The sequence below is a fragment of the Thalassophryne amazonica genome, chromosome 8 (assembly GCF_902500255.1).
Source record: "Thalassophryne amazonica chromosome 8, fThaAma1.1, whole genome shotgun sequence".
NCBI classification, from domain to species: Eukaryota; Metazoa; Chordata; class Actinopteri; order Batrachoidiformes; family Batrachoididae; genus Thalassophryne; species Thalassophryne amazonica.
Window position 1 is genome coordinate 116,868,078 of NC_047110.1, and position 14,987 is coordinate 116,883,064.

General features: G+C 42.0%; 1 protein-coding gene across 1 annotated transcript in view; it reads left to right on the top strand.

The window, feature by feature from the left end:
- Positions 1–5,541: 5,541 nt before the first annotated feature.
- The window catches only part of LOC117516389 (plasma membrane calcium-transporting ATPase 1-like), a 169,497-nt gene continuing 160,051 nt past the window's right edge, over positions 5,542–14,987 (top strand). The window contains exon 1 of the mRNA XM_034177366.1: positions 5,542–5,814. The gene's annotated coding sequence lies outside the window, so the exon portion shown is untranslated. The remainder of the gene's footprint in view (positions 5,815–14,987) is intronic.

Here is a 14,987-nt window from a genome sequence, read left to right on the forward strand (position 1 = left end):
CATCACCTACTGGCCAAAAGTCAGAACGTGGATGTGAACCTGGACTCATCCATCTGTGTCACATCACACGCTCGCATGATCTCCGCCCAACCTGAGCTGGACATCCAGAGTTTCTCTGATGGCTTTGAATTGGCCACTTTATTGTACAGAACATTGATTGGGGAGGTGATGGTCTAGTGGTTAAGCGTTGGGCTTGAGACCAGAGGATCCTCGGTTCAAATCCCAGCCTGACCAGAAAATCACTAAGGGCCCTTGGGCAAGGTCCTTAATCCCCTAGTTGCTCCCAGTGTGTAGTGGGCACCTTGTATGGCAGCACCCTGACATTGGGTGAATGTGAGGCATTAGTGTAAAGCACTTTGAACGTCTGATGCAGATGGAAAAGCGTGATATATAAATGCAGTCCATTTATTGTTGTCAGTCATCATCCCCCAGTCGACGTTGATGTTTTTTGTTTTTGGTCCGTATCAGCGTTTGGTCCACTTCCATGAAAACCGTCCAGCTCTAAATGTGGCACCACAGTTCGCTCACTAACACAGCCAGGTGTTCATATTCCAGAATGTTTCAGTATCTTCAAACACTGGAGCAGCTGAATGTCGCAGGACGCTCATGCACCAGTGAGACTTCCTGGAACTTCACCCTCACATTTCTTCTGATCTGTGATTGGTCATGTGGACTGGATGTGTCCGTAGTTACGGATCCTTCAGCAGCCTGCAACGTGTTGCCACCATACCAGCAATAGCAAAGAAATAAATAAATAAATAAAAATCTGAGGATATTTAATGAATAATAAAAATGGAACGTTTGTGTTGTCTGATTCCAAATCTTTGACATGTGAATGTGAATTTTTTTTTTTTTAATGCAAAGAATCTGAGCACAAACGGGAAGTAAAAACCTGCTGTAATGAAATGTCATCTTTGGTAAGTTAGCGGTACTAACCCAGCTGGAAGTGCTTATTTCTAGCTGGTTTTTAATCTTCGGTGGGATGCTGAGACGTAAGACAACAACTCATTTCCTTTTTCCTCCGAGTGTATCTCTCAGACACTGCAGTCCTACAACTGGGTCTTGTACCAACACATTGGCTCCTAAACCCTGTGTATGAGTTATTTAAGGTTTACATGAACCAGTTTAGACAGCACAGTGGCTTAGTGGTTAGCACTGTTGCCTTACAGCATGGGTTCGATTCCCACCTGTGGCCTTTCTGTGTCTGTGTGGGTTTCCTCCGGGTGCTCCGGCTTCCTCCCACATCCAACGACATGCAGGTTCGATGAACTGGAGACTTTAAATTGTCCGTAGGTGTGAATGTGTTTGTCTGTATGTGTCCCTGTGACAGACTGGCGTTCTGTCCAGGGCGAACCCATCTGTCGAATTGCCTGATGACATTTTTCAATTGTGTTTTCTAGACACCAAAGAACTTAATGGACTCAGATAACCTTTGGTAGAACTAGACTGAGTTTGGTTCTCTGAAGAGGACGATAACTGTTTAGTTTGGATTCACAGACAAACGGTTGGACACACACCACTTCTCTACTACCCTGAGAGCATTCTGCATGAGTTCTGAAACAGTTGTCAGACAGAATCCCCCAATCCACCTTATTCTGAGCCCCCATGAGGCCTTGCGTGAGTTATCCGCCATGAACCAAAACCGCTGTCTGCTGATGTTAGATATATTTCTGTGTTCATTTATGGTTTTCTTTATTAGTTTTCTATACTTGTTTTGGTATTAAGGTAGTTATTTCATTTAGGGTTATACTTTTAGTTTCATTCTTATTCTTATTTTCTTTTGTTCTTTCTTGGTATGTGCATGTAGAACTGGATTTAACCGGTTTGTACCACTTAAGATAAAGAGAGTTAGGTTACAATTATAAATCATATATCTCCCGTTACTGCACGGGCCTGGGGCAAGGGGATGGACCTCCCTCCAATGCCCACAGGGGCCAATAAGAGAAGGATTTCACAAAGTAAAGTCCGCCTCTTAATTAGCACGGAACCATGTGGGCTAAGCTCATCTAAATACAGCATCGCACACTCCTGTTGCAGATGTCAAAATTTTATTGAGATAACATTACCCTAATTAAGATAATATTAGCGATGCTGTATTTAGTAATTTTGAGTCTACCGCCTCTTCATCTGCACCTCAAGTAAGATTTTTGTGCGTGCGTTTTTGCATTTTCTTCCTTCTATTGATATCCTGCATCCAGCACCCAAAAGCAAGATGTCCATGCAGCCAGAAATGCAGAATGCTGCCCGCATGGACCAGACTTTTCAAATTCAACCAACAACGGAGAAGAGATTATCTTCAGTGAATCTTTGTTTGACAATGCTTCTTAACCAAATGAATTGTCTATTGATCTGCAGCATCTGTCCAAATGACAAACAAAGATGCATTTGCACGCAGTTATCTTGAGTGACTTTATCAGACAAGGCATTATTCCTAGAGGCCTATGTTCATCTGTTCTTTTGTTGGGCAAAAGAACAGATGAATTCATACAAGTCAACCTCTTTGAGGGTCCACCTGTATAACCAAGTGATAAAATCCATAAAATCAACACAAAATCCTTATAACCTCCTAAATCGCACCAAAATCAGTTTTATTACAGTACACACACTTAAATCCTCTTGCTCCACAGTAAAATTGCTTGCTGTCAATAAAATCAATGTCTACAAGTAAACTGTAGGTATTTTGTACAAACTCAATATAGTGTCACACAGCTGTTCTATTTGTAGCAGGATGAAAGTCCCAGGTCCCAATTGAAAAGACGTTCCCGCTAGCTTGGCTAATGGGGAGTTCCCCTTTGGCTGACCTGGTAGAGGAATGGTCTTTTGTGTGAGCCGCGTGGGTTCGATCCCCACCGTCGTCCCGGCCACGAAGGTCCTGCTGTTTCATATTTTTACAGAAACGAACTCACAGAGTAACAGATCACTGCTCCTAACAATCTTTGGCGCTTCCATCTGAGACTGCTCTGTCCTACGATTAGATATTGGAAAACCATGTGACAGTGAGCCAATTCCGATTGGACGCTTACATTGCGCACGTCATCACACGGCTTCTATGAGGAGGACAAAGTTGGTGGACGGCTGGCCGAAAGTCCACCGAGTTAAGAAAAAACAGTAAAAAAATTTACAACTGAAAACCCTGAATATCCGTCAAACTTTATTTGCATGTCCATATGACTCTGAAACTCGGAAAAATCCGTATAATTTACAGACAATCCATATAGGTTGACATGTATGGATAAACCAGAAAATAGAACATTGCAGTAGTCCAATCCAGAAGAGACAAACACATGAATCAGGGTCTCAGCATCAGCCATAGACAGGATGGGACGAATCTTCATTATATTTCACAGGTGGAAGAAAGCAGTCCTCATAATATTTCTAATGTGGAGGCCAAAGGACAACGAAGGATAAAAAATTACCTCAAGGTTCCTCACTTTGTCAGTGTGATGTATGACACACGAGCCTAGGCTGAGCGTTAACTGGTCAAATTGATGCCGATGTCTCACTGGACCAAGAACCATCATTTCAGTCTTATCAGAGTTTAAAAGAAAGTTTCTAGACATCCAGCTTTTCACTGATACAAGGCAATCTTCTTAGGTTTTTATGTGAACGAGATTACCAGCAGTTATCGGCATGTACTATAACTGAGTATCATCAGCATAGCAGTGAAAGGTAACCCCAAAATGCCGCCATATGTGCCCAAGGGTGCTATATAAAGGGAGAAGACCCCTGCGGAACCCCAAATTTCATGTCACTAAGGTTATTGTAAAAACTATCAGGCATGGCACAAACCGTAAGGACACAACTGCAAACTCACACAACTGATAGAGTTCAAAAAAAGGGGTTTAATTTGCTCAACAGGCAGGTGGTTGATACATGTGTGGTCCAGCAGCATGGCAGAGGTAGCAGGCAGACAAGAAACAGAGGCGTAGTCAAAAAATAGGCACAGGTCAAAATACACAGCGTAAGGGCAATCACAGGCAAGACAGAACTTGAGGTCATAAACAAGCAAGGTCAAAAAAAAAAATAAGCTGGATGAAACTAGGCATGAGACAGAGGCTGGAAAGTGACACAAAGTTGACGATCTGGCAGTGAGCTGTGAGACTGTGAGGGCTTAAATAACTGGTGGTGTGATTAGTGAAACACGATGCAGGTGTGTTGGTGAAGGTAAGGGATATATATATTTATTTATTTAAGATTAGGCTTAAAACTTTCCTTTTTGCTAAAGCTTATAGTTAGGGCTGGATCAGGTGACCCTGAACCATCCCTTAGTTATGCTGCTATAGTCGTAGACTGCTGGGGGGTTCCCATGATGCACTGTTTCTTTCTCTTTTTGCTCTGTATGCACCACTCTGCATTTAATCATTAGTGATCGATCTCTGCTCCCCTCCACAGCATGTCTTTTTCCTGGTTCTCTCCCTCAGCCCCAACCAGTCCCAGCAGAAGACTGCCCCTCCCTGAGCCTGGTTCTGCTGGAGGTTTCTTCCTGTTAAAAGGGAGTTTTTCCTTCCCACTGTAGCCAAGTGCTTGCTCACAGGGGGTCGTTTTGACCGTTGGGGTTTTACATAATTATTGTATGGCCTTGCCTTACAATATAAAGCGCCTTGGGGCAACTGTTTGTTGTGATTTGGCGCTATATAAAAAAAAATTTGATTGATTGATTGATATATATATATATATCAAAACAACTTTTTCATGTCATTATGGGGTATTGTGTGTAGAAGTTTGTGGGGAAAAAATGAATTTACTCCATTTTGGAATAAGGCTGTAACATAAAATGTAGAAAAAGTGAAGTGCTGTGAATACTTTCTGGATGCACCGTACGTCGTATGCAATTCACACAAGATAAATAATTTTGGTCCATGGCCCTCTCTTCAGATTCATTTACAGCTAAAGGGAACAATTTTGACACTTCTGTTGATAAATGAATAAAAAGAAGAGATATATAAACTGCTGATGGATCCACATCTATGTACTAAAAGAACCAACATCAGTCCCATGAAATATGCAGGATTCATGAGACACTGATGGAGTCTGTGAGACAAACTGTGTGTGAGTCAGTGTCTCACTGGAACAACTTCCCTTAAAATTAATTATGATTGAAACGGTTTTTGAACTGGCACTTGTTCTTGCACAAACCACCTAATCAGAGGTTACAGTGTCACTGATAAGATCATAAAACACAGAGACATGACAGCAGCTTGTTATAAAAAAGGACAAAAACTAATAGAAATGCGCTCATCTGACGTGGAAAGAGGGTGGTACCATCAGAGACTAGTACAAGTAAAACATTGATCAATGAATCAAAGTATTTCAGTTTTATGTTCTTATACATCTTTACTGATCCACGTGGCAGCAACGAGCAGCACGTGCTGTGGTTTGAGAGCCTGGTCTCTTCTGATTGGTTCACAAGTCCAGAAAGAAACCTTAAGTGGGCATGTCCTGTCTCATGCTGTTGAAGGATTGTTCAGGTCCACCTGTGGTTCTTCCCGAAGCAGTTCTCAGACTGAGAAACGAGCACAGGAGGCCTTGGACCGGTTGTGGCTGGTGTGGGCCTGGTTGGAATCGGGTGTCTGTCCTGAGCACCAGCAGCGCTCACAGATTGTCTAATTAGATTAAGTGAGGCTTTCCTCAGATAATCTGCAGCTCCCAGTTTTCCACTGAGCCTCTGAAGGTCAGACTGTTCTTTGGTTTGGTGCAGCAACATCTGAGGAACTGTGGACCTATAAGGGCTGGTTCTGGACTCCTTGATGAAGTTGTTGTGTCTGATTGGACTGTGATTGATGGTGCTAGCGGGAGGAGATGGAGGAAGTTTCTGTAAGTCCACCTTTTCTGGTGAAAAAATAAACTAACAATTAAAAAAAGACATTAAAACAATGTGTATCACAAATAGATCAGAAAGTTAAACAGACTCACTGACAAAACAAGACCTGCTTGTTTAGTTGAAAACCCACCCACCAGTGACTAATGAAACCAGCTGTAAGTCTTCTGTGACTGATTACCTCACCAGTGACTAATGAAACCAGCTGTGAGTAAATCATCTGTGACTGATTACCTCACCAGTGACTAATGAAACCAGCTGTAAGTAAATCATCTGTGACTGATTACCTTACCAGTGACTAATGAAACCAGCTGTGAGTAAATCATCTGTGACTGATTACCTCACCAGTGACTAATGAAACCAGCTGTGAGTAAATCATCTGTGACTGATTACCTTACCAGTGACTAATGAAACCAGCTGTGAGTAAATCATCTGTGACTGATTACCTTACCAGTGACTAATGAAACCAGCTGTGAGTAAATCATCTGTGACTGATTACCTTACCAGTGACTAATGAAACCAGCTGTGAGTAAATCATCTGTGACTGATTACCTCACCAGTGACTAATGAAACCAGCTGTAAGTCATCTGTGACTGATTACCTTACCAGTGACTAATGAAACCAGCTGTAAGTCATCTGTGACTGATTACCTTACCAGTGACTAATGAAACCAGCTGTGAGTAAGTCATCTGTGACTGATTACCTCACCAGTGACTAATGAAACCAGCTGTGAGTAATCATCTGTGACTGATTACCTACCAGTGACTAATGAAACCAGCTGTGAGTAAATCATCTGTGACTGATTACCTCACCAGTGACTAATGAAACCAGCTGTAAGTCATCTGTGACTGATTACCTTACCAGTGACTAATGAAACCAGCTGTAAGTCATCTGTGACTGATTACCTCACCAGTGACTAATGAAACCAGCTGTGAGTAAGTCATCTGTGACTGATTACCTTACCAGTGACTAATGAAACCAGCTGTAAGTCATCTGTGACTGATTACCTTACCAGTGACTAATGAAACCAGCTGTGAGTAAATCATCTGTGACTGATTACCTCACCAGTGACTAATGAAACCAGCTGTAAGTCATCTGTGACTGATTACCTCACCAGTGACTAATGAAACCAGCTGTAAGTCATCTGTGACTGATTACCTCACCAGTGACTAATGAAACCAGCTGTAAGTCATCTGTGACTGATTACCTCACCAGTGACTAATGAAACCAGCTGTGAGTAAATCATCTGTGACTGATTACCTCACCAGTGACTAATGAAACCAGCTGTAAGTCTTCTGTGACTGATTACCTCACCAGTGACTAATGAAACCAGCTGTGAGTAAATCATCTGTGACTGATTACCTTACCAGTGACTAATGAAACCAGCTGTGAGTAAATCATCTGTGACTGATTACCTCACCAGTGACTAATGAAACCAGCTGTGAGTAAATCATCTGTGACTGATTACCTTACCAGTGACTAATGAAACCAGCTGTGAGTAATCATCTGTGACTGATTACCTTACCAGTGACTAATGAAACCAGCTGTGAGTAAATCATCTGTGACTGATTACCTCACCAGTGACTAATGAAACCAGCTGTAAGTCATCTGTGACTGATTACCTTACCAGTGACTAATGAAACCAGCTGTAAGTCTTCTGTGACTGATTACCTCACCAGTGACTAATGAACCAGCTGTAAGTCATCTGTGACTGATTACCTCACCAGTGACTAATGAAACCAGCTGTAGTAATCATCTGTGACTGATTACCTCACCAGTGACTAATGAAACCAGCTGTAGTAATCATCTGTGACTGATTACCTCACCAGTGACTAATGAAACCAGCTGTAAGTCATCTGTGACTGATTACCTCACCAGTGACTAATAAAACCAGCTGTAAGTCATCTGTGACTGATTACCTCACCAGTGACTAATGAAACCAGCTGTGAGTAAATCATCTGTGACTGATTACCTTACCAGTGACTAATGAAACCAGCTGTGAGTAAGTCATCTGTGACTGATTACCTTACCAGTGACTAATGAAACCAGCTGTAAGTCATCTGTGACTGATTACCTTACCAGTGACTAATGAAACCAGCTGTGAGTAAGTCATCTGTGACTGATTACCTTACCAGTGACTAATGAAACCAGCTGTAAGTCATCTGTGACTGATTACCTTACCAGTGACTAATGAAACCAGCTGTGAGTAAATCATCTGTGACTGATTACCTCACCAGTGACTAATGAAACCAGCTGTAAGTCATCTGTGACTGATTACCTCACCAGTGACTAATGAAACCAGCTGTAAGTCATCTGTGACTGATTACCTCACCAGTGACTAATGAAACCAGCTGTAAGTCATCTGTGACTGATTACCTCACCAGTGACTAATGAAACCAGCTGTGAGTAAATCATCTGTGACTGATTACCTCACCAGTGACTAATGAAACCAGCTGTAAGTCATCTGTGACTGATTACCTCACCAGTGACTAATGAAACCAGCTGTAAGTCATCTGTGACTGATTACCTTACCAGTGACTAATGAAACCAGCTGTGAGTAAATCATCTGTGACTGATTACCTCACCAGTGACTAATGAAACCAGCTGTAAGTCATCTGTGACTGATTACCTCACCAGTGACTAATGAAACCAGCTGTGAGTAAATCATCTGTGACTGATTACCTCACCAGTGACTAATGAAACCAGCTGTAAGTCATCTGTGACTGATTACCTCACCAGTGACTAATGAAACCAGCTGTAAGTCATCTGTGACTGATTACCTCACCAGTGACTAATGAAACCAGCTGTAAGTCTTCTGTGACTGATTACCTCACCAGTGACTAATGAAACCAGCTGTAAGTCTTCTGTGACTGATTACCTCACCAGTGACTAATGAAACCAGCTGTAAGTCATCTGTGACTGATTACCTTACCAGTGACTAATGAAACCAGCTGTAAGTCATCTGTGACTGATTACCTCACCAGTGACTAATGAAACCAGCTGTGAGTAAATCATCTGTGACTGATTACCTCACCAGTGACTAATGAAACCAGCTGTAAGTCATCTGTGACTGATTACCTCACCAGTGACTAATGAAACCAGCTGTAAGTCATCTGTGACTGATTACCTCACCAGTGACTAATGAAACCAGCTGTGAGTAAATCATCTGTGACTGATTACCTCACCAGTGACTAATGAAACCAGCTGTAAGTCATCTGTGACTGATTACCTCACCAGTGACTAATGAAACCAGCTGTAAGTCTTCTGTGACTGATTACCTCACCAGTGACTAATGAAACCAGCTGTGAGTAAATCATCTGTGACTGATTACCTCACCAGTGACTAATGAAACCAGCTGTGAGTAATCATCTGTGACTGATTACCTCACCAGTGACTAATGAAACCAGCTGTGAGGTAATCATCTGTGACTGATTACCTCACCAGTGACTAATGAAACCAGCTGTAAGTCATCTGTGACTGATTACCTCACCAGTGACTAATGAAACCAGCTGTAAGTCATCTGTGACTGATTACCTCACCAGTGACTAATGAAACCAGCTGTAAGTCATCTGTGACTGATTACCTCACCAGTGACTAATGAAACCAGCTGTAAGTCTTCTGTGACTGATTACCTCACCAGTGACTAATGAAACCAGCTGTGAGTAATCATCTGTGACTGATTACCTCACCAGTGACTAATGAAACCAGCTGTGAGTAAATCATTCTGTGACTGATTACCTCACCAGTGACTAATGAAACCAGCTGTAAGTCATCTGTGACTGATTACCTTACCAGTGACTAATGAAACCAGCTGTAAGTCATCTGTGACTGATTACCTCACCAGTGACTAATGAAACCAGCTGGTAAGTCATCTGTGACTGATTACCTCACCAGTGACTAATGAAACCAGCTGTGAGTAAATCATCTGTGACTGATTACCTCACCAGTGACTAATGAAACCAGCTGTAAGTCATCTGTGACTGATTACCTCACCAGTGACTAATGAAACCAGCTGTAAGTCTTCTGTGACTGATTACCTCACCAGTGACTAATGAAACCAGCTGTAAGTCTTCTGTGACTGATTACCTCACCAGTGACTAATGAAACCAGCTGTGAGTAAATCATTTGTGACTGATTACCTCACCAGTGACTAATGAAACCAGCTGTGAGTAAATCATCTGTGACTGATTACCTCACCAGTGACTAATGAAACCAGCTGTGAGTAAATCATCTGTGACTGATTACCTCACCAGTGACTAATGAAACCAGCTGTAAGTCATCTGTGACTGATTACCTCACCAGTGACTAATGAAACCAGCTGTAAGTCTTCTGTGACTGATTACCTCACCAGTGACTAATGAAACCAGCTGTAAGTCTTCTGTGACTGATTACCTCACCAGTGACTAATGAAACCAGCTGTGAGTAAATCATTTGTGACTGATTACCTCACCAGTGACTAATAAAACCAGCTGTAAGTCTTCTGTGACTGATTACCTCACCAGTGACTAATGAAACCAGCTGTAAGTCATCTGTGACAGATTACCTTACCAGTGACTAATGAAACCAGCTGTAAGTCATCTGTGACTGATTACCTCACCAGTGACTAATGAAACCAGCTGTGAGTAAATCATCTGTGACTGATTACCTCACCAGTGACTAATGAAACCAGCTGTGAGTAAATCATCTGTGACTGATTACCTCACCAGTGACTAATGAAACCAGCTGTAAGTCTTCTGTGACTGATTACCTTACCAGTGACTAATGAAACCAGCTGGTAAGTCTTCTGTGACTGATTACCTCACCAGTGACTAATGAAACCAGCTGTGAGTAAATCATCTGTGACTGATTACCCTACCAGTGACTAATGAAACCAGCTGTAAGTCATTCTGTGACTGATTACCTACCAGTGACTAATGAACCAGCTGTAAGTCATCTGTGACTGATTACCTCACCAGTGACTAATGAAACCAGCTGTAAGTCATCTGTGACTGATTACCTCACCAGTGACTAATGAAACCAGCTGTAAGTCTTCTGTGACTGATTACCTCACCAGTGACTAATGAAACCAGCTGTGAGTAAATCATCTGTGACTGATTACCTTACCAGTGACTAATGAAACCAGCTGTGAGTAAATCATCTGTGACTGATTACCTCACCAGTGACTAATGAAACCAGCTGTAAGTCATCTGTGACTGATTACCTCACCAGTGACTAATGAAACCAGCTGTGAGTAATCATCTGTGACTGATTACCTCACCAGTGACTAATGAAACCAGCTGTAAGTCATCTGTGACTGATTACCTCACCAGTGACTAATGAAACCAGCTGTAAGTCATCTGTGACTGATTACCTTACCAGTGACTAATGAAACCAGCTGTGAGTAATCATCTGTGACTGATTACCTCACCAGTGACTAATAAAACCAGCTGTGAGTAATCATCTGTGACTGATTACCTTACCAGTGACTAATGAAACCAGCTGTAAGTACATCTGTGACTGATTACCTCACCAGTGACTAATGAAACCAGCTGTAAGTAATCATCTGTGACTGATTACCTTACCAGTGACTAATGAAACCAGCTGTGAGTAAATCATCTGTGACTGATTACCTCACCAGTGACTAATGAAACCAGCTGTAAGTCATCTGTGACTGATTACCTTACCAGTGACTAATGAAACCAGCTGTAAGTCATCTGTGACTGATTACCTCACCAGTGACTAATGAAACCAGCTGTAAGTCTTCTGTGACTGATTACCTCACCAGTGACTAATGAAACCAGCTGTAAGTCTTCTGTGACTGATTACCTCACCAGTGACTAATGAAACCAGCTGTGAGTAAATCATCTGTGACTGATTACCTCACCAGTGACTAATGAAACCAGCTGTAAGTCATCTGTGACTGATTACCTCACCAGTGACTAATGAAACCAGCTGTAAGTCATCTGTGACTGATTACCTCACCAGTGACTAATGAAACCAGCTGTAAGTCATCTGTGACTGATTACCTCACCAGTGACTAATGAAACCAGCTGTGAGTAAATCATCTGTGACTGATTACCTCACCAGTGACTAATGAAACCAGCTGTGAGTAATCATCTGTGACTGATTACCTCACCAGTGACTAATGAAACCAGCTGTAAGTCATCTGTGACTGATTACCTCACCAGTGACTAATGAAACCAGCTGTAAGTCTTCTGTGACTGATTACCTTACCAGTGACTAATGAAACCAGCTGTGAGTAAATCATCTGTGACTGATTACCTTACCAGTGACTAATGAAACCAGCTGTAACTCTTCTGTGACTGATTACCTCACCAGTGACTAATGAAACCAGCTGTAAATCATCTGTGACTGATTACCTCACCAGTGACTAATGAAACCAGCTGTAAGTCTTCTGTGACTGATTACCTCACCAGTGACTAATGAAACCAGCTGTGAGTAAATCATCTGTGACTGATTACCTTACCAGTGACTAATGAAACCAGCTGTGAGTAAATCATCTGTGACTGATTACCTTACCAGTGACTAATGAAACCAGCTGTAAGTCTTCTGTGACTGATTACCTCACCAGTGACTAATGAAACCAGCTGTAAGTCATCTGTGACTGATTACCTCACCAGTGACTAATGAAACCAGCTGTAAATCATCTGTGACTGATTACCTCACCAGTGACTAATAAAACCAGCTGTAAGTCTTCTGTGACTGATTACCTCACCAGTGACTAATGAAACCAGCTGTGAGTAAATCATCTGTGACTGATTACCTTACCAGTGACTAATGAAACCAGCTGTAAGTCATCTGTGACTGATTACCTTACCAGTGACTAATGAAACCAGCTGTAAGTCATCTGTGACTGATTACCTCACCAGTGACTAATGAAACCAGCTGTGAGTAATCATCTGTGACTGATTACCTCACCAGTGACTAATGAAACCAGCTGTAAATCATCTGTGACTGATTACCTCACCAGTGACTAATGAAACCAGCTGTAAGTCTTCTGTGACTGATTACCTCACCAGTGACTAATGAAACCAGCTGTGAGTAATCATCTGTGACTGATTACCTCACCAGTGACTAATGAAACCAGCTGTAAGTCATCTGTGACTGATTACCTCACCAGTGACTAATGAAACCAGCTGTGAGTAAATCATCTGTGACTGATTACCTCACCAGTGACTAATGAAACCAGCTGTAAGTCATCTGTGACTGATTACCTCACCAGTGACTAATGAAACCAGCTGTAAGTCATCTGTGACTGATTACCTCACCAGTGACTAATAAAACCAGCTGTAAGTCTTCTGTGACTGATTACCTCACCAGTGACTAATGAAACCAGCTGTGAGTAAATCATCTGTGACTGATTACCTTACCAGTGACTAATGAAACCAGCTGTAGTAATCCTTCTGTGACTGATTACCTCACCAGTGACTAATGAAACCAGCTGTAAATCATCTGTGACTGATTACCTCACCAGTGACTAATGAAACCAGCTGTAAGTCTTCTGTGACTGATTACCTCACCAGTGACTAATGAAACCAGCTGTGAGTAAATCATCTGTGACTGATTACCTTACCAGTGACTAATGAAACCAGCTGTGAGTAAATCATCTGTGACTGATTACCTCACCAGTGACTAATGAAACCAGCTGTAAGTCTTCTGTGACTGATTACCTCACCAGTGACTAATGAAACCAGCTGTAAGTCATCTGTGACTGATTACCTCACCAGTGACTAATGAAACCAGCTGTAAATCATCTGTGACTGATTACCTCACCAGTGACTAATGAAACCAGCTGTAAGTCTTCTGTGACTGATTACCTTACCAGTGACTAATGAAACCAGCTGTGAGTAAATCATCTGTGACTGATTACCTCACCAGTGACTAATGAAACCAGCTGTAAGTCATCTGTGACTGATTACCTCACCAGTGACTAATGAAACCAGCTGTAAGTCATCTGTGACTGATTACCTCACCAGTGACTAATGAAACCAGCTGTAGTCATTCTGTGACTGATTACCTCACCAGTGACTAATGAAACCAGCTGTGAGTAATCATCTGTGACTGATTACCTCACCAGTGACTAATGAAACCAGCTGTGAGTAATCATCTGTGACTGATTACCTCACCAGTGACTAATGAAACCAGCTGTAAGTCATCTGTGACTGATTACCTTACCAGTGACTAATGAAACCAGCTGTAAGTCATCTGTGACTGATTACCTCACCAGTGACTAATGAAACCAGCTGTAAGTCTTCTGTGACTGATTACCTCACCAGTGACTAATGAAACCAGCTGTGAGTAAATCATCTGTGACTGATTACCTCACCAGTGACTAATGAAACCAGCTGTAAGTCATCTGTGACTGATTACCTCACCAGTGACTAATGAAACCAGCTGTAAGTCATCTGTGACTGATTACCTCACCAGTGACTAATGAAACCAGCTGTAAGTCATCTGTGACTGATTACCTCACCAGTGACTAATGAAACCAGCTGTGAGTAAATCATCTGTGACTGATTACCTCACCAGTGACTAATGAAACCAGCTGTAAGTCATCTGTGACTGATTACCTCACCAGTGACTAATGAAACCAGCTGTAAGTCATCTGTGACTGATTACCTCACCAGTGACTAATGAAACCAGCTGTAAGTCATCTGTGACTGATTACCTCACCAGTGACTAATGAAACCAGCTGTGAGTAAATCATCTGTGACTGATTACCTCACCAGTGACTAATGAAACCAGCTGTAAGTCATCTGTGACTGATTACCTCACCAGTGACTAATGAAACCAGCTGTAAGTCTTCTGTGACTGATTACCTCACCAGTGACTAATGAAACCAGCTGTGAGTAGTCATCTGTGACTGATTACCTCACCAGTGACTAATGAAACCAGCTGTGAGTAAATCATCTGTGACTGATTACCTCACCAGTGACTAATGAAACCAGCTGTAAGTCATCTGTGACTGATTACCTCACCAGTGACTAATGAAACCAGCTGTAAGTCATCTGTGACTGATTACCTCACCAGTGACTAATGAAACCAGCTGTGAGTAAATCATCTGTGACTGATTACCTCACCAGTGACTAATGAAACCAGCTGTAAGTCATCTGTGACTGATTACCTTACCAGTGACTAATGAAACCAGCTGTGAGTAAATCATCTGTGA